Source organism: Ambystoma mexicanum, chromosome 5q (genome assembly GCF_040938575.1).
Source record: "Ambystoma mexicanum isolate Mex_15411 chromosome 5q, UKY_AmexF1_1, whole genome shotgun sequence".
In the NCBI taxonomy this organism is placed as follows: domain Eukaryota; kingdom Metazoa; phylum Chordata; class Amphibia; order Caudata; family Ambystomatidae; genus Ambystoma; species Ambystoma mexicanum.
Genome location: NC_090933.1, coordinates 1,378,193,591 through 1,378,218,586, shown reverse-complemented (window position 1 = coordinate 1,378,218,586; position 24,996 = coordinate 1,378,193,591). Strand labels below are relative to the sequence as shown.

General features: G+C 44.6%; 1 pseudogene; it reads right to left on the bottom strand.

Annotated features, from left to right (window-relative positions):
• LOC138498179 (zinc finger protein 729-like) overlaps positions 1-24,996 on the bottom strand; it is a 248,277-nt pseudogene that overhangs the window by 165,638 nt on the left and 57,643 nt on the right.

Sequence of the window (24,996 nt, the reverse complement as noted above, 5' to 3'; positions counted from 1 at the left end):
GTTAATCATTAAAGTTTTTTCCAGCTTATTTTGATCCTGCCCATTGGATAATGAATCGCTGCAGTTACGCGGGGAAAACACCCCTGGAAGCCTGGGAATTCCGACGATAGTTATACCCCTTATTGCCTACTGGTGAGTGATGAACTGGAGGATGCTCAGGATTTATGAGACTAGGGAGCGCTGCAAGAACATGGCAACACTATCTGTCAAAAGCGAGTCGCAGCTCACTGCCATCGTTATGGGCCAGTATGTTGGTGATTTCATTCATTAAGTAGCCCATAACTGTTACTGAACTGGAAAGGGGTCCCTGGGCAACAAATATGTGGTTCTGGAATGGCCACTGGTCGTGGTGCCTGGATGACCATCCGATGGTGAAGTGAACTCTGAAGACAATGACTATGAATCTATGGTTTTGCAGGGGGTGCAGCTACGACAACAGCGAGTGATCCCTCCCCACTGGGTCCTCAGGAAAAATGGGGGTCCATGAGGCCAGGATATCAGACAGCCTGTTATCGGTATGTATATTTTAAAGCAAGTGTTTGTATTTTGTAGGGCGTCAGAACTACCCGTGGTTAAAACCATGCGTCTCAGTTTTGATGACAGCATTTAACCGATGAAGTGAATGGTGGTGAGGAGAGCCAAGCTGTATTAGAGTCTATCCATATTTATTGTGTCCGCTTTTCAAACCAAATTGAAAACTCTGGGTAGGCAATAACAGCCTATGTAAGGCCTGTGTTTCGCTAATGGAGACCGATAGTGTTAACGATGATACGGCCACATCAGCTGTAACCTGGATTGATATCCTGGTTATCCAGGGTTTTCCCGCCATAGCGGTAAACATTTGTTTTAAACAACACTTTCACCAATGGTGCCCTAGACATCAAATTCATGATACCCAACAACATTCTCACAAATGTTTGGAAATATTGTACACAGATAATTCACTACATAAATATGTTATATGTTGAGCTCTAAATGCCTTGTAGAAATGATGCAACTGATACAGTCGATAACACGGCTAAGGGTTGGGAACGGGCGGCACAATGTGTATCTAAAAATTGTAGCCTATACAATCAGTGAATAATGCCCTTTTGAAAATCAAGCTGTCGCCAAAATATGCAACCCACAAGTACACCTCATGCAAAAGATTTTATGATATGATATGATATGGCATTTATAACGCGCCTATACACAAGTGTTAAAAGGCGCGACGAGGCAAGGGAGTGGAACAAAGGGAGGACAGACAGCGATCCTACTAGGCCAGGTGTCTTTCAGATCGTGCAAGTGCATGGGAGGGGCCAGGGAACAGTGCAGTACATGAGAAAGATGATAACAATAATACGTACGGCCAACAAGTGACAAGTGCAATGGTAAGTGCATACATCAAGTGTCAAGGGCTGGTAGGGGGACTGTAGGGATACAGAAACAGTTCCCTAGTGCGGGGGTTGCCAGGTGGGCAGTGCAGGTGTGTGACACTGGCAGGGGGGCCTGGGCTCGAGATCAGAGGGTGTCCAGGTCACCAGTGTAATTTTGGTAACAGCAGGAGGTCAGCAGAGGAGAGGAGGAAGGCGGAAGCAAAGAGAAAGGTTTTGAGGTGCTTCCGGAACCGGAGATGGTTCTCCTCGAGTTTGAGGGAGGCAGGGAGGCTGTTCCAGAGGGAAGCCTCAGCCGAAGAAAGAGATCTACCACCAACTTGTTGCTTGGAGAAGCGACTGACCCTGAGCGAGTTGGAGGTGGATAACCAGAGAGCTGGAGAAGGAAGATATTTAGGAAGAGAGAGTTGAAGGTATTTAGGCCCCAGGCCCCAGAAGGCCTTGTGGACGATACAGAGGGTTTTGAAATTACTCCTCGCAGCCACTGGGAGCCAGTGAAGAGATTTCAGTCCTCGAGAGATACGATCCCTGGGCTTGAAACCAAGGACAAGTCTCGCATTCCTGTTCTGGATAAATTTCAGAGGGCGGAGAGTAGAGGAAGGCAGATTTGGAAAGAGGCTGTTGCAATAGTCCAGCCTAGAGAGAACCAGAGCTCTGGAGACAGTGAGCTTCTGGGGGAAGGAGAGGAAAGGAAGAATACCTCTGAGGAGGTGCAGTTGGTAGTGAGACTTCTTAGAGACATCAGAGATGTGAGGAGAGAAGGAGAGTGTGGAGTCGAAGATGACCCTGAGGTTTTTAGCCTCAAAGGTGGGAAAAGGAGGAGGGCCAAGAGAGGCCGGCCAGAGAGTTGCAGGGAAGGAGGGAGCGGGTGTGCCGATGAGGAGAATCTCAGTCTTGCTGGCATTAAGGCAGAGGTCATTGGCGACACACCACTCCTGGATAGCAGAAAGACAGTCAGAGATGAGGGAGGGAGAGGAGGAGGCCGAGGGTAGCCTGAAAATGAGCTGGATGTCATCCGCATAGCACTGAAAGTTGGGGCAGAGAGTGGCGATGCGGTGGGCAAGGAGTGCCAGGTATTGGTTGAAAAGCCAGGGAGAGAGGTTAGACCCCTGGAGGACACCACAGGTAGAGTAAAAGACAGCGGAGATTGTAACGTATTTAAAGACACAGCAAACTCCAGACCAGGACGTTTTCCACTTACAAGGCATGTGGCGCACATTAAAAACGCTTTGAGAAGGCACCCAACCCGTCTCACACCCTCCTTGACAAACACCCTGTGTCGCAACGGACCAGGAACCAGGCCGGTGTGTAATAATGAAATATTTATTTATTTTTAAATTCAAATGCAAAATCAAACAAATCAAATTTAGGGCAGCAATCACCATTGTGGTTATAATATACAGCATAATGTTATAATACACTTAAATTAACTTTCTGACATTTGACGCATACGTTTTAAATGATATGGAAGCAAAATTACTTTTTGTCATACTTATAGATGGCACAACTGTTAGGCACCCCCGCCCCCTCCCTGCAAATCGTCCCCAAACACCTGCTGACAAGGTTTTGTGTGGGTGCAAAGGAGTGGCAACGAGTCACAAATAAGAGGGACAAATCGGATTGTAAATCCGACCTACCACCCCAGAATGGGAGGCCAAAACGAAAATGAAACCCTTGAAAAATGTGCAAAATGGCACTCGGAATTCACTGGATAGCTAGAGGTCAGTTTACATGTGCGGTAGAATGGATAGGACAGGAATTTGTTTGGCTGTACTAAAGAGGCAAGAAAGCTTACAAGCTACAAGGCAGGGAACTAAAGCAACATGGATGCAGGTAAGAAATCGACGTTGAAAAGGAAAACAGTGCAGCAAAAATCACACGTGCAAGAATTGCAATTTCTTATTTTTCACAGATTTAAACAGCAAACAGCTTAAGGAAATGAGCTATACATTCGAAATCGGAAATTGTTTTTTTTTATGCAGTTTAAAGGCATGTGGCAGATAAGATACTGAGGTGAAGGGAGAACTCTTATTGGGTGACAGTATGGGTTTCTTTTATAGGAAATGAAAATCGGATGTTATAATGAAAGCAATCACAGGCAAAATCGGTTTTGTTCACAAAATGATTTGTTCTGTATTTTAGTGGCTAGATTATTAAAGAAAGACACTGCACGCAAGGAGGTTCATTTCAAATTTGAAACAATTCACGCAGCGCACCTTCTTATATGGAAATTAATTAATTTATCTCAAAAATGGTACTAAGGACTTACACAACTAGCTGAAAGGATTTGAAAGGAATTATACTAACAGATATTTGCTACACAGATTCTTCTAAGGACCGGATAAACAGAGGATGTAAACAATTTGGGAAGTTACTAGGATTCTTTGGGGTTTTTATAGGGTTTGGATAGAATGCAAGGTAACAGAGCAGTGTATGCAGCTTTTTGGTACTGGGGAGGGTGATACTTACCAAATGCACTTTGGTAAGGTGGTTTGGTCAGCTAACCGGGTCTCTGGACAGCAGCGAGACCAGGTTCTGGTCACTGGGCAGCAGCTGGTCGCTCCTTTATGGGAACAGCTGGGCAACAGGGGTCTGGTCTCTGGATTCTCCCAAAGGGGATCAGCTGCCTCTCCTCTTTTCTCCCTGGATTTGTGGGTTGCCTGGATCTGGATCAGATACCTCTGGAGTCTTGGAATCTTGCAGGGTAAATTTTGAATGGCTGGATTTTTGAATGTCCTGAATCTCCCTATGCCTCCTTCTTATATAGCAGGATGGCATCAGAGAATGTTTACAATGTGGGTAGAAGTGATCTGAGCATACCCCTTGGATGGGATAGGTCAGGCTATGGGTGTCCCCTACTCCCTGCGGGTGGCTTGGTTCCATGGAAGTGACATCAGTTTAAGTGTTCGCGTTTTAGGACTTGCTTTGTTTCACCACATTTACTTTTACAAAAATAAGTTATGGAACAAAAACCTTATATTTACAATCGTCACCAGCATAAAAATCAGATAGGCAGATCCCATATTTCGTAAGGAATATGCCAGTTCAAACACTAAGTCTGTGCAATGCTGCTTTGCCCCTTTGGGCACCATTTAGCAATTGTTCAAGGGAAACATATTATCTAAAATTGTACAAATGGATACATATAAGCCTCATAGTGTCTGGCATATTTCCTCCATTTTAATATCTGTGCCATTTACGCTTTCCTGAGAAATGGCATTTTACTGCCATTCACACCCCCACACGCCAGGAAGACACACGTAGTCTTATTTTGTTTATACAAAAATTAAGTTAAAACTGTCATAATCTCGCATTACTGCTTATTCAGATTACTTAAATAAATGTCTTAATATGAAAAGGTCTTTAAATCAAATGGGCTGGATTTGTCCCCAAATGTGGGCAGTCTTTCCAACCCCCCAGCAAAATGCCTTCCCTTGGTCAGCTTGCACAGGAGTTGCTATGACTCCCCCTTTGAAGTCCTCCAGTTTGAATGCAAAGGAACTCACACTTCTGAGGCAAACACAGTGCCTGACTCTTCCTTTGTCCTTGGGAGCATGTCTGCCAGGCAGTCTGAGGCTGCCTGTAATTATCACACTTGGCATGTCCATAGAACAGGGTCCCTGCTCTGGCAGTATCATTTCACGGGGAGGTGCAGCATTGGCCTTTAAACCAAACTGGTCTGACAGGAATGCCTGACCCTCAGCCATGCTGTTGAAGTTCTTTTTTTTTTAAGGGGAAAAACACAGAGCACAATATACATGTCTTTGCATTTCCTCTTCCTAAATGTACAGTTGTGATTCTGTGCGAGCTATAGTATTATTTCCCATTTAGTTTTCACAATGTCATTGCACTGCTTTGCAAAAGCAGGTCTATACGGGTTCATTTCTTTTCCCACATGTTCATTTCACAAAATGCAGTTTTCTTACGCATTTACTATCTGAAGGCTTTTTATAGATCTGGTCAGTTTCTGTACACAGAAAGAGGCTTGAAAAATTGGTTCTTTGTAATTGACATATAGCAAGTGAGGGAGAGCTTCTTTGGAAGTACTTCGCGTGGCTTAATTTGTTTCCAAAAGTAAATTCAAGCCGTGTTTCAGTAGAAATCCGAATTGTTTGCCTTTCAAGTGATTTCCTAGTACATCAGCTGTTCTGGGAATGTTTTTGTCTCACATCTGGCAGAAATAAAAAATGCCAGGAGGGGTTTCCATGAAGGACACAATTTTATGAAAAAAGAAATCAAGAGTAAATTGCAAAGCCGTCTTGGGTGTCATGTGTGAAGCTTTAGTATTGAGCATGACAGAACAGAAAAAGGTGATGCTGTTCTGAGCATAGGTCATTTTCTGCTTGATTTAGATGAAAAAAGCAAATGCAGCCATTCTTTGTAGTGGCAGTGTTTAAGGTTTGCACCCCTGCGCCAGAGAAAGAAAGCACAGCCGCTTGTGGGTGAAATGTGGAAAGGTGTTTTTTGTTGTAGAGGGGTTTCTGTTGGGGCTGACAAATGTACCCCACAAGCTCAGACACATTCTTCCTCCAGATGACTTCTGCACTGCACTGCACCCCTAGCACTGGTTCTCTACAAGCTGAACTACAGCAATGCTATCCTCAGTGGACTCCCCAACTGTACCATTGCCCCCCAGGAAGTCATACAAACCACAGCAGCCAGACTCATGCTCTACCTATGCAAACATCCACAGATTGCCCATTTCCAGAGGCTCCCTTTACCCCGACAATTGCCTTCACGACAAACTCAAACCCATCACCCAAACAAACACCAGACAAGTAAGCCGGCATCTCCTACACATTCCACTCCGAACATTATAATACACACAAAAACAAGCATTTACCCGATGGGCACCCAAAGCCTGGAACATCCTACCTCTCCACTTACGCACTGCATCCTCCATTACCACTTTCCAAAAATAAACTAAGCGCATACCCAACCCATCCACGTCCTCTGCTACCACTTGTCTGTCTTAATCCTCCTATCCTAGCCTGAAAATATGGTCCTATGTTATTACAAGGACAGTCTTTATTCTAATGGGGTTTCTACCGAAACCTTTTTTTGAAAAAACTCTATATAGAATATTTTTTTATTATTTTGGGGGTCCCTCTCAACCTTCCTCCTCTAGTAATTTAATATTATTCCATGCCTCCACGCCTTACATACTCTTACCCACTACCACATATATTTTTCAATATGTTTTTCCCCAAAATGAATTGGTAAAAAACACATAAAAAAAGACTGTCGATGTAACAACATTGTATGACAATATTTCATAACTTCAGCTTCACTTCCCACCTTTTCAACCTTTGAACCTTGTAAGGTGATCCAAGACCCACTGGGCCGGGGCTGCCCTGAGCAAAAATTCCAATAAATAAATAGACTCTTTTGTTTTAATTGTATATTGTTTAAGATAAGTATTTCAATTATACAGAATACAGAGAATCACATTCCTTATTATAATAGATAAGGACCATTATTTAAGACTCATTTCATGAAACCAATTCATCAATATACAGCAATTAAGGACATATACAATTAAAATCTTTCCTAATTGCCTCCACCCACATCCGCTAAGTTCAAGTGGCTTGAGAAACTAAAAAAAACACAAAAGTCATAGAGGTAGGAAAACAGTTGAAACATCTAAAAGCAGTGATCATAGAAAACTAAAAACATATCTAAAAATGTAATAATTGCACTCCTCAACAGCCTCCAAGTTCAATTTGTTTTTAAAAACAAGGGTTACCATGCAAACATCTAAACCAACAATGATCATTCTATATTGGTTTAGAATTATACATATGAGAACTAAAATGTAAAACCCACATTTATTGTAAGTTGGGATAAGAGATACACAGGTGCTTTAAACTTTCAAATTCCTCAGAATTTCTACAAAAATGGCAACATGCCTCTTGAGGGTCAATTTCCTTGCTTCTCACAAGGATTTCCCTGGTAGGGGATAAATTCCATCTGAATCAGGTGAAATTAGACTGTGCCTCGGATCTCGTAAAGATCCTCAGATACGGGGCCAGAGTACCCTATCGTTTAGGCTCTTGTCTTAACCATGATATTTTGACACAGTAAAGCACCAATCTTATTGATAAAGCACCGGCTTCACCCTATCCGGGTTATCCCTCACATCCACTGGGCTCAGTCCAATGTCTAATGGCTTCATATTGCTGACACGATTCATCACCTTTTTCAGTTCTAGTTAAAAGCAACGTGCCTAAATCTTCACACAAACAATTAGAACATGGACATAACAGCGTAAGGTATTTCCACAAGGCTGTAACTCTCAAAGAAACCAAAGCTAATTCAAAACAAAATGCTACAGAAGCAACAGTGTTTGGAATTCCAAGCACCTTTCTCCAAATAATACTTTTCAGCATGCACAATATATCTAATACCCAATATTGTTGCATTTCTATTCCGTATGTTAAATTTGGCATCAGCTTGTGTACATGGAACTTAACTAAGGGGCTCTAGGAAAATGTACAATATTTATTTCTTTGTGTTTCCTCTGCGCAGAGAGGACCTCAGCCTTCTGCCGGAGGCATTCAGCTATGTGAGGCTTCCCTGGTTTGCCAAATATAGGGAAACTCTGATAAATCAAATGATCAACTCTTTCTTTTAGTTTTGTCTCAATCTAGGGATCTGAATTAACTTTACCTCTTCATCCACATTTAGTTTCCTTAAATGTCTTATTGCAATTCTCATAACCCTTTTCCTCACTGCTAAAACAGAATCAAACACATGGGTGTTCTTATGAACCCTTTCTGCAACAGTCACAGGGGACTTATTCCCTCCACACGTGGCCAACATCTTTTGTGAGATGAAACTCTCAAAATGATCTATATTAAACATGTTTAATTTCCCTTCATAGTTTGTATCACCAATGATGGAAGCCATTTTATTATTAAACTGATTGACTGTGCTCATATTCTATACTGCACAGTTATTCCCAGGATTCAAGGCTATGTTAGTTGGGCCTATTTTCAAACTTTTCATAACGTGCAAATCAAAAACACAGAGCATATTCTGATCACTCCTAGTTGTTTGGACAACTTGAAAATTGGTTGGCAAGGATGTAATCAAACACTGATTTACTGTGCCCTTTTTGCCAAGTAGGTCGACCAGGAGAGTCTCCCAAAAGTACTCGATTCAACTCATACAGTCTGTGATCCTGTTAAGGTGGGGGGGTGGCCCACCTTAGCATCTGTGATGGCAGCATCAAGACAGAAGAAGCGGCACAACAGTTGCGAGGAGGGCTGCAGAAAAGAAAGGAGTGCTATTTTAACCCCTCCACTGGACTTCCCCTGTCAAACCCTCTGGAGCCAGGTAAGTAATGTGTTAAGGTAAGTGGGCAATCCTGGGAGGGGGTGGAATATTTAAGTAAGCCCCTGTGAATGCTTTATTGTGGGTTAGTTGGATGAGGACAGGAGGAAGTAGAGGGTGTCCTAGAGATTAGAGGACACAAGAGTGATTGGAGGGTGGAGGCTATTGTTAAGGAGGGAGTCTGTGGAGTGTTTCTGTAAGAAAGGGGAGAGTGTGAATAGTAGAAGTAAACTAGGAGTAGGAATAGTGGAGTGGAGAAGTAGTAGTTTCAGAGGTAGTTGCAGTCGAGAGTAATGAAAGTAGGTGGCGGAGGTAGCGAGTGAAGGACATCAGTGGTAGAGTGGTAGTCAGTAGTAGAGGTGTACGGAGGGCACCATATCCCTGTGTGTCAATGAAGGTTTGAGCAATTTATGCTTCAGAGTTTTCACCCTGAAGTAAGTGCCAATGGCACTTTCTTCATCTAGATAAGGATCTCACTAAGTAGCTTGAGATAGTCCTATTTACAGAGTGTAACTACTAAACCAGTATTGACATGGTTACAACCGGCAAGAACAGGTTTTCATAAATGTGGCATGTGTACAAGAATGTACAGAATCAAGAGGAGTTAAGATACGTATTCAAGATAATATCAACTGTATTTTGTATTTATTTATTTTTGAAAGCGCTCACACAACCCGGGGGCATCGAGGCGCTGTTACCGGAATATGTCTTAGTTGTGTATTTATAACGCACTTAATGTTATGTTAAGATCATTTGTAGAGCGCACGATCGCCCGGAGGCATCATGGTGCTAGAGAGGCAGGAACCAGAAACAGGGGAAGCAGTAATCAGCCCAGAGTGTTAGGATGTGATAACAAATGGGTTTTCAGGGCCTTCTGGAATAACAGAAGATTAGATAATGATTTTATTCATAGTGGGAGAAAGTTCCACAGCTGTGCTGCAGCAATTGAAAAAGCCTGCCCCCCTACTCGAGTCAATCGAAAAGGGGGGGGGCACAGACCATGGCCGTATTTGCCGACCGCAGGTGGCGGTTAGGGGCATAGCGCACAAACTTTGTGACCAGATATTCAGCTCCCTGGTCATGGAGAGCACAGTGAACAATACACAGTGCTTTAAATTGAATGCGCTGTGACACTGGGAGCCAATGAAGTAAACGCAGAATAGGAGAAATGTGGGACCCATAAGGGTTACCTGTTGCCACCCGGGCTGCCAGACTTTGGAGACGTTGTAGCCGACCGACCAAGCCCTTAGGCTGGGCAAGATAAAGGGAATTACAGTCATCCAGCCTGCTCAGAATCCAGGCGGCCACCGCTGGGGGGCGTAATGTTACCGGGATCAGGTGGAGCACCATTCTTAAAATGTTTAACTGAAAATGCCCCGTCTGACATACCGCAGATACCTGAGCAGCCAAGGACAAGTTGTCAGACATAATCACCCCAAGGTTTTTCACCTTACTCAAGGGCACAGGAAGCGGGCCCAAGGAGGAAAGCCAGAAAGAAGAAATCCAAAGTGAGGGATCAGGAGGGGAACCCACCACCAGCATCTCGGTTTAATCATCATTCAATTTCAGACAGTTGTGTCGCAGCCACTCCCCCACGGCCAACAGGCACTTATATAGGCACGACGATACCTCAGCCTGATCAAGGTCGAGATGGATCAGAAGCTGGGTATCATCGACTTACAAATAGCACCTGATGCCAAAGGAGCGGATGAGGTGCACCAACCAACAGATATAAATGTTGAAAAGAATGGGGGACAGAGCCGAACCTTGAGGGACACCACAACCTTGGTAACAGGGCTTAGAAGTAAATGGGGGGAAGAGAAAGAGTTTGGGATCTATCCGACAGAAATGAAGCGAACCAAGCCAGGACCTGACCCAAGATACCAATCTGGCCCCCCAGGCAGGAGAGCAGGGTGGCATGATCTACAGTATCGAAAGCCGCTGAGCAGTCTTAAAGGATCAGGACCCTGACGCCCCCCCTGTCCACCAGCCTGGCCATATTGTCTTGTACGGAGACAAGGACACTCTCTGTGCCCCTGACAGGACAAAAACCAGACTGGGCAGGGTCAAGGAAGCTGGAGGATTCGAGAAAAGATGACAGAATGGGGGACACCAGTGATTCCAGGAGTTTCATTAGAACTGGAAGAAGAGAAATAGGTCGAAAATTAGAAGGCAGAGCCGGGTCCAAAAAGGTTTTTTCAGCAGAGGGATGACCAGAGCCGCTTTGAGCTCAGGGGGGATTAACCCTGACTGGCAAGACGTGTTAATAGTAGCTGTGATTAGACCTAGGAGATCAGCTGAGATCTCCTTCATCACATCCAACGGGAGTAGATCAGAGGGAGCACTGGACTTGATCCTTTACATGGCGTTCCAGACCGTGCCCTCAGAAAATACAGGGAAGGAAATCCAGCTAGAACAGGAAGTACTCAAACTTTCTCTCAAAGGCAGATTACTAAAAAATATCAGGGTAGAGACCCAGGAAGCAAGGCTCTCCGCGATATTAGAGTGAATGGTCATGACCTTACTACCTTAATACCCAAAGGTTTCGAATCGCGGAGCCGGGGATCGAACCTGTGTTGCTTCATGTCGTCTTGTTCCCAAGGCGAGCACGTTGCCGCTGAGCTATCCTCCCGGGTAAATCCAAATTCGTTATCGATGCCATAATATGTGTATGTGAGAAAATATATATAGGCAGTACGATTCGAAAATTGAGAATTAGAATTAAGGAACATATTGCCACTATTGGGAGCCAGGACACCAAATTTCCATTAGCCCAGTATTGGCAATCCACACATCAACTGCATAACAAGAAAAATGTGCGATTCATTGATCTAAGGAAAATCTCCCTGGGAAAGAGGGGTGGGGACAAAGAGCAATTGTTGAGGCAAAGAGAGGCCAGGTTGATATGTAAAATGCAGGCAACAGAATTCGGCTGAACACGGACCATGAGATGGGTTAATTTTTATGAGGTCCAACTATTACTCGGGTGCAATATGACACATAAGTGACAGAGGGTATGTAAACTTGAAAACGTGTAGTTTGAAGAGGCACGTTAACATATTGTCATACAACTAATACATTGTATAGGGTGCATACACAGACAAATTGGTCTAAGACTAATTAAAGTAAAACACATCCACACAATCTAAAACAATTGTTTAGGGCTAGTATGGAGATAAATATAGTCTACAATAGAATCTTCACGCATGGGTAATTTTGCCTGTGGCCATGGACGTATTATGAATAAGAGGCATAGATCATGGTTGAGTGAATAAATGACAAACTCGGTAATACATCTGCAATGTCGCGGAGAGGTAATGTAGTAGAGCTATGTGATACCTATTGGAAAGCAGGACATATGTCAAGGAAATGAGGCACAGCTAATCAATAATATAGGCACACATTGATAAAAAGGAGACAGAGAGATGAACAAATATTATTCTATAGAGATCGCCAACGTTAGCCAATGGGAAAAATGATGTGTAATGCGTAGAATGATCCCAAAGTAGGGCCGCTCTTCAACCTCTCGACATTACAGCTCTATCTGCCCCCTCCACCTTTGGATCTTGCAAGCCTCTTGTTGGTAAAACCCTTCTCTCTTATAGCCCCCCTTCTGTGTTCTGATTGGTAGAGATTTCCCTTATTTTATTATTAACCTTCTTAATGGCTAAGGGGCTGTGAGTCCAGCTACCGTTGAGTCCAGCTCTGGACTTGATCATATGGGAAGGGCATTGATATAAACCATTTATGATTGTCCAATAAGCAAGAACAGTTTCTTGACCCTCCATCAATCACCTCATGGTTTCTTGCCTATTCACAGGGTTCATCACCGAGTTTCCTGAGTAGGGTCTTTCCAGGGCCTTGTGGTAGTAAAGCAGAGTTGCTGTGGTTCAGTCCAATTCTTGTAGCTGTTTTTTACTTGCCTGACACCAAAACCTGGGATCACATTTGTCTTTTTCTTTGCCTTGCACCCCATCACTGCATGTGCAGGACTTCTCCCCACTCTGCTGAGGTTTCAGCTTTTCTTCCCGCTGTCCATGAGGACTTTATTCAGCATTGCCTGGAATTTAGTTCCCCAAAAGACTCTTGTGTTGCCAATTTATTTGATTGTCGCAATGTTTTATGATTCCGTTTGGATATGTATCTGGCCATTTCTATCCTAGCATAGGCTTCTGGGAGCGTGTAGAGGAAGCAGCAGGTTCTTGAGGAGTAGACATAGAGCCTCATTACGAGCATGCCAGTCTGGAAATAATGTGCCGGTAGCAATGGTACCCTGAGTCTGCCATTAGGGGCACTGAAGAACCCGCAGGCCTGACCTGCTGTGAGTTCAGGCCCCTACCGGCAGATATTTAACTGAAGCACCAGCACCGTTACTAGCGGTGCCATTGCTTCAGCGTTCCAATTCCTGTGGAGTCCTATCGGACTCCACGCGAATGGAAATTTACCGTTCATCTGCCGCCCGTGATATCCCAGTAGCACTGGGATGTCAGGCGGCAGAAATGGTAAGGCGAGTATGCCAGCAACTGCCAGTAGCACCGGCGGGTTACCATCAGACTTAATGAGGGCCATAGTCTTGCTTTTGTGAGCCAAGTTGGTGTTTATTGTTTCAACACATCTGCTCTTCATGTGTTAATTCATCATTTCTATCCTGTGTTGCAAAGCAGGTAGGGTTGTATTTTTTGTTTCTGGTTTCAATTGTCAACCTTGGTGCCCTTCCCCCATTGAGGTGTAATGTTTCTGTAAAGTTTGGATGCGTGTTGATTGCTATCGTGTAAATCACTACTGCTGAGTTGAATGGCCTGATTGATCTTGTGATGTTGAGTCACGATTGCTGCTGTGATGGTATTTCTTTTATTCCAGTTCTTTTGTTGATCTCTGTTCTCCCCATCATTGCATGTTATTAGTCACATCTAGAGTGAGGTTGACGGCCTTTGGGCTTCTCGGCACTAATCACTAACAGGAATGCATCCATACCATCTCCCCACTGGACATCTATGGGAAGCATACACCCTTCAAAGCTCTCCTAAAGACCTGGTGGTCCTCCAGTCTTTTTAAAATAATGTATCCTCTGATGCCGGCTCAAACCTGAGGCTTGACCTAAGCTTCTTTTGCACTGTGTGCAAATGTAGGGGCTCACACGAGGACAACTAGATATAAGGATTGTCTGAAACATTGTGTGGACTTTGTGCACCTGTGGGGTTTCATCCCACTATGAATCCTTTGATGTCTTTGCAGAGCTGAGAGGTCACTGAGGCTTCTTTTGCAATATGTGCACTTGTAGGGTTTCCCCCCTGTATGGATGCCGTGATGGCTAACTAGATCTAAAGATTGTCTGAAACATTTTGTGCACCTTATGCACTTGTAGGGTTTCTACCTGGTATGGATCCTCTGATGTTTTCGCACAGTTGTTGGGTCACTGAATCCTTTGTTGCACTCTATGCACAAGTACGGTTTCTCCCCGGTATGGATCCTCATATGGCGAACTACATCTGAGGATTGTCTGAAACATTTTGTGCACTCCATGCACTTGTAGGGTTTCACCCCAGTATGGATCCTTCGATGTCTTCGCAGAGCTGACGGGTCACTGAAGCATTTCTTGCACTGTGTGCATGAGTAGGGCTTCTCTCCTGTATGAGTCCTCTGATGATTTTTCAATTCTAGAACCCGAATGAAGCTTTTCTTGCACTCCTGGCACTTGTAGGGTTTCACTCCTGTATGTATCCTCTGATGTTCTCGCAGAGCTAAGGGGACCCTAAAGCTTTTCAGGCACTCTGCGCACGTGTAGGGCTTCTCACCAGTATGTATTAATAGGTGATTTATCAGTGTTGAGGAGTCACTGAAGCTTTTCTTGCACTCTGTGCATTTGTAGGGCTTCTCACCAGTATGGGTCAATAGATGTGTTCTCAGTGTTGAAGACCTACAGAAACTTTTCTTGCAGTCTGTGCACTGGTAGGGTTTCTCACCAGTATGGATAAATAGATGATTTCTCAGTGTTGAGGAGTTGCTGAAGCTTTTTGTGCACTCTGTGCACTTGTAGGGTTTCTCACCAGTATGGATCAATTGGTGATTCATCAGTGCTGAGGAGCGACTGAAGCTTTTCTTGCACTCTGTGCACATGTACGGTTTCCCCCCTGTATGAATCCTATAATGCACATACAGACGTGAGATGTGAGCAAAGCTTTCCTTGCACTGTGAGCACTTGTAGGGTTTCTCACAGGTATGGAGCAATAGATGCTTTCTCAATGTTGAGGGCTGACTGAAGCATTTCTTGCACTCTGTGCACTTGTAGGGCTTCTCCCCTGTATGGATTCTCTGATGGGCTATCAGAATTGAGGACCGACTGAAGTCTTTCTTGCACTCTGTGCACTTGTAGGGTTTCTCACCAGTATGGATAAATAGATGCCTTCTCAGTGTTGAGTAGTGACTGAAGCTTTTCTTGCACTCAGTACACTGGTAGGGCTTTTCCCCGGTATGGATCAATCGGTGATTTATCAGTGCTGAGGAGTGACGGAAGCTTTTCTTGCACTCTGCGCACATGTACGGTTTTACCCCAGTATGAGTCCTCTGATGCACGTACAGATTTGAGATGTGAGTGAAACTTTTCTCACACTCTGTACACTTGTATGCTTTCTCAGCTTCATGGGATCTCTTGTGATTGGTTAGACTGGGCCTGAGAGGGAAGTACATCTCCCAAAACCTGCTGGCAAATTCCTTCTCCCTGGTATGACTCCCCATAGATGTGTTGGGTGTTTGCCTCTGCTGAGGGGATGTTGAGTCCTGTACAGGGTCAGTAGGATCATGTTGCTCATCTTCTGTACAGCTTCTCTCGTTCCACTGTGTGTCCCATCTCCTCGTGTTCATTTCCAGGCACTTGGTTTCAGTAACGGCTCCAGTCTCTGTTGAAAGAAGCAAAGATTATAGCAATAATGTCACAGCATTGTGCAGCCAGGAAGAGAATTAGCTATTGTACATCTGCCCATGTTCCCACCCACACACGGACACTGGTGACATTGAGTGAGTTTGTTTGTCTCCAGGTCCATCAACCAAATGCAGGACTCAAGACAGAGTCAAATATCTTAAAAACACATGGTTGTAAATGGATTAATTTGTAAAGCAATTGAAGACTTTGCTAACATTTTCTCTATGACTGCACTGTGCCTTGTGGTCCCCGGTGGCCGATCTAAAATGAAACCCATCCTCATGCCTGCAGGGAGGCTTCTGGGATATTCCATTGTTTTCTCACAACCAACGACATTGGCACCTCAGGGCCAATGGACTCATGCATCTCAAGGGGGCACACTGCTTAGGTTCAGGACTCAGTACTTCTCTCTCTAAGGTACGGTGGGATCTACAGGCATCTAGGTGGCAGCTGCCATTGGCGGGGTGGTCACCTCTGACCAATGGACCCAGGCATCTCAAGGAGGAACACTGCTTAGGTTCAGGGCTCAGCACCTCTCTAAGGTATGGTGGGGTCTGCAGGGATCTAGGGGACATCTGCCATTGGTGGGGTGGTCACCTCTGACCAATGGACTCAGGCATCTCAAGGAGGAACACTGCTTAGGTTCAGGGCTCAGCACCTCTCTAAGGTATGGTGGGGTCTGCAGGGATCTAGGGGACATCTGCCATTGGTGGGGTGGTCACCTCTGACCAATGGACTCCGGCATCTCAAGGAGGAACACTGCTTAGGTTCAGGGCTCAGCACCTCTCTAAGGTATGGTGAGGGTCTGCAGGGATCTAGGGGACAGTTACCATTGGTGGGGTGGTCACCTCTGGCCAATGGACCGAGGCATCTCAAGGGGGAACACTGCTTAGGTTCAGGACTCAGTACTTCTCTCTCTAAGGTATGGTGAGGGTCTGCAGGGATCTAGGGGACAGTTACCATTGGTGGGGTGGTCACCTCTGGCCAATGGACCGAGGCATCTCAAGGAGGAACACTGCTTAGGTTCAGGGCTCAGCACCTCTCTAAGGTATGGTGAGGGTCTGCAGGGATCTAGGGGACAGTTGCCATTGGCTGGGTGGTCACCTCTGGCCAATGGACCCAGGCCTCTCAAGGGGGAACACTGCTCATGTACAGGACTCAGTATTTCTCTCTCTAAGGTATGGTGGGGGTCTGCAGGGATCTAGGGGACAGTTACCATTGGTGGGGTGGTCACCTCTGGCCAATGGACCGAGGCATCTCAAGGGGGAACACTGCTTAGGTTCAGGACTCAGTACTTCTCTCTCTAAGGTATGGTGAGGGTCTGCAGGGATCTAGGGGACTGTTGTCATTGGCTTGGTGGTTATCGCTGGCCAATGGACTCTGGCACCTCCATCTTCCCCTCTCTCAGCTCAGTATGGAGCCATCAAGATGCCACTGATTATTTGTGTGCTTCTTGGTATCACTAGGGCTTCTTCTGCCCCTTGCAATTGTTTGCACATAAGGTTTCCTGCTCGTGTATTTCAACATCAATGTTTCCTGTATCACACAGAGCATCCCCAATGTGTTTGATCTTTTGAGTTCCTGATCACCCCCTCCTCTGTAGCAGTGCTGGTGTTTTTAAAGTTCCCTTACTTAATGCTTCCGTTCTGCCGCTGGTTACATTAGGTAACCCCTCTCCAATTGTGCTGAGATTTTCATTACTTTTAAGGCTTCTGAATACAGCGGCCTTCAGTTCCATGGTGCGTTGGACCGCGCCCTTAATGCATGCAGTGGCCATTTTGAATCTATTGGTGAAAATGGTCTTCCTATTGTCTCTGCTGTGCCCTTTATCATTATAACCACCTGGTGGCCCCTGTTGCCTGGGATAAGACCATAGTCATAGAAAAGGCACCTAATAATGGGAACTCTGCGCTACACCTCGACACCGCCTACAGACCAACCCAATAATGCCCCCCAGAGTCTAGAAGCACCAGCAGTGATATCATCAGTAAGTCTCAGGTTTTCGGTCTCCAGTTCCTTGATTGTTATTCAAGAGAACAGTGTTCATTTCTAATCTTTCAGCATCCAGTGTGCTTGCCTGTACATGTATCGATGTTGGGATCATAAAGACATTGTTCTTTCTCACCTGAAGCAGGCTCCTCCATACCGCCCCTCTCTCTTCTTAGCTCTGCCGAGGCGACGCCCACCTTAAATAGTGCAATAACCTCAGACTTCACAACACCTGTGCAGAGAGTGGAAGAGAAACACATGAAGTTTAATTAAATGAAACTAATCGAACTTCATTGCAGCATGGCAGTTTCTGTTTGTCTGGATGATTGACAGCAGTAATTACTATGTCACTGGTGGTAATCTCAGGTGCCTCCCCAGATTACAGGAATACCACATAAATGACAGTAATGGACGTGGACTCACTGAAATACCACTGCTGGTGTTTCTAATCCACATTCCAGTGGCGCTATATTCCTGATGAAATTATTCATCCATAAAAGCAGCAAAAAGTATAAGCAACGAAAACACACATGAAACAGTCAAATGCACCAATATATTCTGAAAGAATAAATCAGGGCCTTTTCTCCATTAAAACAACCAGATCAGAAATCATCTGAAGATAAATCAAAGCAGGACAGGACTGTCTAAACGTGTGGGGTTAAGGGCAGAACATACAATTCTCTGGCTGAGAAGAGCAGACAATGGGCAAAAGAACATAAACTGCAACACTTCCTCCTTCTTCTCAATAAGAAGCTTCACTATTGTTCTTTACCGGCCTCCCTTGGCCCTGCGCCCGCACCCACCTGCGAGCTAAAACCCCCCGGGGTCATCTTCAACTCCACTCTCTCCTTCCACACGTCTAACTATCAGCTACACCTCCTCAGAGGTACTCTACTTTCCTCACTTTCCCTCAGCGGCTCACTGTCTCCAGAGCCCTGGTTCTCTCTGGGATGGACTATTGCAACAGCCTCTTCCTAAGCCTCCCTTTTTCTGCCCGGCGCCCTCTGCAGCTCATCCAGAACAGAACTGCAAGACTTATCCTTGGCCTCAAGCCCAGGGACTGCATCTCTCTGGCACTGAAATCCCTACACAGGCTCCCAGTGGATGCAAGGATCACATTTAAGACCCTCTGCATCGTTCACAAGGCTTTCTGGGTCCTGGGAACTACCTACATACAATGCTTCCTACCTAAATAATGTTCCTCATGAGCCCAACGCTCATCTACCTCCAAACTTCTGCGAGTGAGCCGGTTCTCCAGGCAGAGATTTGGAGGGAGATCATGGTCCTCAGCAGGTGCTTCCATCGGGAATGGCCTCCCTGCCGCCTTCCGTCTTGAGCATGACTTTCTTAAGTTCAAGAAACTCCTCACAACCTTCCTCTTCTCCTCTTCCTTTGCTCTCCCTCTACCCTGAGAGCCGTGATTTGGTGGACCCTTGAATGCGACGGGAATAGTGTTACCGCCACATTTAAGTGTTACCGCCAAACTCGTGATGAGGCCCAGTGTGTGGACATTCCTTTGTGGGTGCTTGAGGGCTACACTGTACTTAAGAACCAGCCCGCATCACCTCCTGAGAGCTAAGCCTTGATTGCTCGTCCAGTGCTACCAACAATAGAGAATCTTGGCTGGGGTGCTCTGTGCCTCTACTCTGCCATATAGAGAGCAAAGTACAGATACTCCCCTCCAGTCTTTACTCCTCCTTGGGGAGAAGGGACAGATCCCCTCGATTCATCACAGATTGCTTAAGCGGGATGGGTCCAGACTGAGCACCAAAGACAAAGTGGTTTCATTTTTAGATAATCTCCTAGGTAATGTGAACTCACATCCTCATGTAATGAAACATGTGAATTTACCGGGGAAGTTGCCCAAGCTTCCTGAGCAAAACATTCTTAATGACAGACAATACAATCATATTTGCAATGTCCCAAATGCCATCGCCAGTTGCCACCAACCCTATGGTACTTCTGAATAAGCGCTAAGTATTGCTTTAATGGAATGGCTCGCAGTATCATTTTTTTAAGCAAAACAGAGCAAAGCTTTTATTTATGCTTATCGACTGCACCCCCACATGGTCACCCCATCTTATTAGGTAATCAAACATGATCCGCAAATAGTCGTAAATCGGAACCAAATCACTAATTACATCTCTTACACTTTACTAGTTATGTTTTAAGTCAATACATGGAAGGATATTTCTTATTCGAAACAAGTGCTACTCTAAGTGTACAGTTTAACAATGCAAAAGTGGCAGGTTGAAACAGTGAAAATGGATTATGCAATTTGCAAATGCGATTCTGAATCACACACATTGCCATGTCTTGTGAGTAGGAATGTAGTTTAGGAGGAATGTGAGTTTAGTACCTGGCTTGTGCTCATATAGAAATGTGTAAATGGCTTTTGTCCAAGCTATAGTACTAAGTGGGAAAGGATACAACCTTCGTTTGTGAGATAAGCAGTCCTCATGTTATGGCAGCATGGCATATAAACTGATTGAAAAAGTAGAAGAGGAACAAAAAATAGTTTGCTGGGTGTGTGCCGCTCGTTCCTCAGTTCACCTGCGGCAGATGCTACCAATTTAACAAACCAACTTCCTCCATGATTTGAGTCCTGCATCTGGACTCCACATCAAGCTGTAGCAGTTGATACTGAACAGTCCTTCACACTTAGAACATGGCTGCACTGGACACTCTCAAGGTCTCCAAGTCACCAGTCCTATTTTTATCTTTATATTCTGTGTTGCTTGTTCAGAAATAGCTAACAGTATCCCATGACACCTGAGCCACTCAGCAAATACATGCTATTTAGACAAAGGCCATTTTTACGGGACTTTAGGGTACATAATTGAAAATTATTTAAAACAAAACTGTATGCTCCATTTTCTTTTGTCTTAAAGACAAAATTGGCTGTAGGTGAGGCACATGACTTGGCAGCTATTAGTACTGTGTGATATATTGAGTTTTGGAGATATATCGATATATATTTTCAATATTGATATAGGATGAGAGAATATCATTAACATTGAGATATATACATTACACGGCCCGCGGTAGCGGCAGTGTAGTTATTGTTAAGTTGCTTAACTCATAGAAAGAACACTTTGACGTGGCTTATAACTTGCCCCCCCCGCCCCCAAATCCTCCAAAAAATGTGCAAAAAATGCATGTATGGCCCCCGTGGAATGATTCTGAAAAGTTTGGTGCAGTTTTGTCTACAGGGGGCAAAGTTATAAGAGGGTCCCAAAGGTTGTGGAAATTCTCATTGTCGCAATGGAAAAAATATTTTGCTCACACCTACAGCCCAAACCGCTGGACGGATTTACACCAAATTTGCAGCAGGAGCGGGGGCTTGGTCCCGAAGGTGTGCTTTTGTAAATTTGGTGTAAATCCAACCAGCATTTTTTTTTAACATGTACAAAGTAGCTCAAAAGATTAGTGATATCTGGGTCCAGTCCGTGGACTCATTTCCCTATTCAGTCTGCGGCCACCCTCCTGGACCAATCAGGGGCTGGCATGATGTCTGTGGACATCGGACGCGCCCGCTCATTGAATGGTGAAAAGCGTAAGGTCGTCATATTTTTGGAAATGGTCGCTATGTTGGATCTGCAAAAATCGGTCGTTGTACGCGGATAGCAAGGTGGGAAATATTTCTGGAAAACACATTTGAGGTTATTTGGTGGTCGAAAGAGAAGCTGGAAATGGTGCGGGAGTGGAATAAATATGATATGGAGCTGTTTTTCTAGGTGAAAAAAGTGGGCACGGGTGCCACCCACTCCGCGGACACCGCAGTAGTCTGTGGACAGCGCCGTGAACGAGCAGCTTGGAAAACATTTCTTTTTTTTTGATGGCTGAAAGAGTGCTTGGAAAGAGTGGAAGAGTGGAATAAATATGATATGGAGCTGTTTTCATAGGTGAAAAAAGGGTTTTCAGATGACGCAGAGTGCGCAGTCAATATTGGTGTCTGGGAACATCATTTCGATTGCAGGGTGTTCAGGGCGAGTTTTGTTATTTGAAGGTGTATTGTACATACTTGTTACATGGTTTAATTCTATAGTGGTGGTTGTGGCCAGTGGCCAGATGCCCCAAGAGTCTGCCCACTGGTCCCAACCAGCACAGTAGTAATATGTGTATAGTAATTATAGGTAATGTAGTGGGAGTATAAAGTGTAGTATAAAGTGTTTGTAATATGGTAGAATGATATCATTGAACAGAATATGGTATTTATGATTGTAGTACAATTGAGGATAGTGCGTATGGAATATGTATTTGTTTATACTTGGTTAGGGTAACTTAGTTGCATACAGCAATGAATCTCTGGTTCTTTTTCTGTGGAAAAAAACAGTATAATTTGTTAAGCAGGATAGCTTATGGGGCCGATTCATGGAACAAACGTGCGCCAAAAATCCCAGCGCAAGCAGGCGCAAGGAGGCACAAGCGTGAGAAAGCAAGCGCACATGCACGCGTGCGATTCAAGGAAGGCGCTGCGCTACTTTCCCACTGGTTGTGCGCCGAATCCGTGCATGGCGCACGCTGGCGCACAAGTCTCCAAACAGCGTGCGCTAAGCGCACAGCGAAAGCGCACATAGCGCAGCGCACACAATAAAAGGTACCTAGGAGGTAATTACGGTACCTATTGTGGGGGTGTTGTGGGTCTTGGGAAGCAATAGAAGGCAAAAAAGGGGGGCGGGACGGAAGAAATATGATGAATACTATGGGTTAGGACTAGACAAAATAGAAGACCCACAACACCCCCACCAGTCTAATAAATGGTATGCAGATATGAGCTCTACTGCAAAGCAAACAACTAATGAGAGCTGCTATGTGTGCTCTCTAATACCCCATGCCTCGGGTACTCCTAAAGTGCTGATACCAGAAGAGTCACCTGTTGCAGAGGCACAGTGTCTCCTTCATCTGCGCCATGCAGAATAAAACATACTTTTCAAGCATACACTGTTCCTTTTGAAATGCTGCAAAATGAAAATACATGCTACTCAAACCGCCAAGGTGTAATTTGCCTGAAAGAACCTTTTTTAGTTATAAAGGGAACATTATATTTGGACAACAAGTGGTAAGATGAGCAGATAATGTGCAAAGCAGAGGCACTATGAGGACTGGCAGACGAAAAATTGCAATGGATCCAGAGAACGTGCACTCCGATCTGGACCCAACACATCGCAAAGCTCACGTGGGTCACAGCCCTTGAAAAACCATTCAAACTGCAGAAAGAAATATCATACGAACTGTGCTTTCATGGTTAGGAAAAAGTGAATATGGGCACAAACAAGAACTGTAACAAGTTATGCCACACTGGTGGGGTTTTACTTTGTACCAACTACGAAAACGTTTCCATGCGCCTGGTTAAATACTGCAATTCAGAAAAATGTTGCAGTTGATGTGGGGCAACAAAGGGGCATTTACCCCTACCCCTTGAGGAAAAAGTTGAAGAAAAAATGCTCCACACTCGAAGAACTGCGCCACAACGTATATTTGTGGAAACTGAAATGAATTGATTATAATGCCCTTTTGGATAACACGTGTTTCGACACACCAGTCTCTTTTTCAAATCAGGGCTGGTGATAAAAACTAGTGAAAGATTAGCCGAATTCACAGTGAAAAACATATATCAGAGCTCATAATGCATAATCAAACACATGTAGAAGTAAACCATGAAAACAAAAGATTAAATTACATTAAAAATAGTCACAGAGAGAAAGGGAGGGGTGAAGGGGCAGGAGGTTCAAGGTAAGAAAACATAAAGCAAAAAGGTAAAGAACAACAACAAAATATTAGTACATACTCATAGGTCATTATCTAGTAGTGTTTAAACAAAAAGATCAATCTTACTTAAGATGATAGATGTAGAGGTTTGCCCATGTTGGCCTTACCTATATTCCAAATCAAAAGCCTTCAATTCAGTAGAACAGAAAGTCATGGGTTAAATCCCCCTGTTTTGATTCATGCCGAAAACCTGTCCAAGCCATCTTCTAAGGAAAGTACACCTAATACCTCACCTGGTAGCTCTGATGTGGATTCCGAGACTGATGAAGAGGAATCAAGGGAAGGAGATCGGAATACTGAAGGCTCTGGTTTTTTGAACCAGATAAGATGTTACAAAAAAGGAAATAGATTTTCCAATACTAAACCTCTATATCTATCATCTTAAGTAAGATTGATGTTCTTAAGTAACGAAACGGGGCAATGTATGGGAGGAAAGGTCTTTCAGGCCCCCTCCCCTTCATTCCGAACCACTTGCACATTATGTTCGTCCAATGGCTACACATGCGCTTGTGGTCGCGGATGCCCGATAGCCGCGGGACGACCCATATGGATGCAAAACTCAACCAGAAGGCTGATTACTGACTCCATTTTGTACCACACTCCGACTCCATTTTGTACATGGTAAAACAGGCCTCATGAGCAAAAGCAGCCTGCAGGGCTGCAGCTCTCCCTTCGAGACCGCACACAGTGGGCCAGTTATTTCCCTCACCCTCCTCCCCTCTGTTTCCCTGCAGCAGTCCTGTTCTCACGGGAGACTAGGCGCGAATAAGCTACAAGACAAACACTGTATCTTTTGCTTTCCTCCATCCAATACTGACCTGTGAATGACCGGGCAAGAGCTTGGGTCTGAGAGAAACAATTCATCTCCACAAACATGTCCCCTCCCTTGCAAACCCGACATTTATGACATATGCTATGGATAACCCCCCTACCGCGCTCCTCTTTTGAAGTAACAGATACATACCCCATGCCTGTGTACCACCCTGTTTCACCCACACTGCTAATCCCCTCCCTGTAAAATCTGTAAATCCCCCTCTGTGGTTGTGTATTAAGGGACTGACTCTATGAAACTAAACAAAACGATCTTTGCCAGATTGCACAAAACGCAAAGTCATGCTCCATATGTTTGGGACCTATATTGTTGGTTACATATCGTTCCCTACCAAAGACCCACACTAATGTATGGTGTGTCAAGTAACTCACTTGATCTGATGTAAAGTAAATGACCCAAGTGCCCAATGGTTTTTTTCAATATTATGTATATTCTTAAACGTGTTCAAAATTGTATGAGTTTCTCATGTGTACATTATAAACGACAAAGCCACAAGGTTAATGTGAATAGAGTCATTTTTACAGGACGATAACTACAATGACAGAACCTGTAATGTAACCAGAACTCGCTAACTATTTGTTGTACATATAATGACAATAACCTGGTTTTACCTCATCCTAATGATTCACATATAATGCCACAAATCGAACAGGACCAAATTTAACAGGCCTCAGGGCCTTCTCTCCCTGTCTTGCAGCGCCGCGCACTCAGCCTCCACCACTCACCCCCTCATGCTGGGCTGATGGTGAAAGGCCCTTGTTTCACTGATGCCCTGA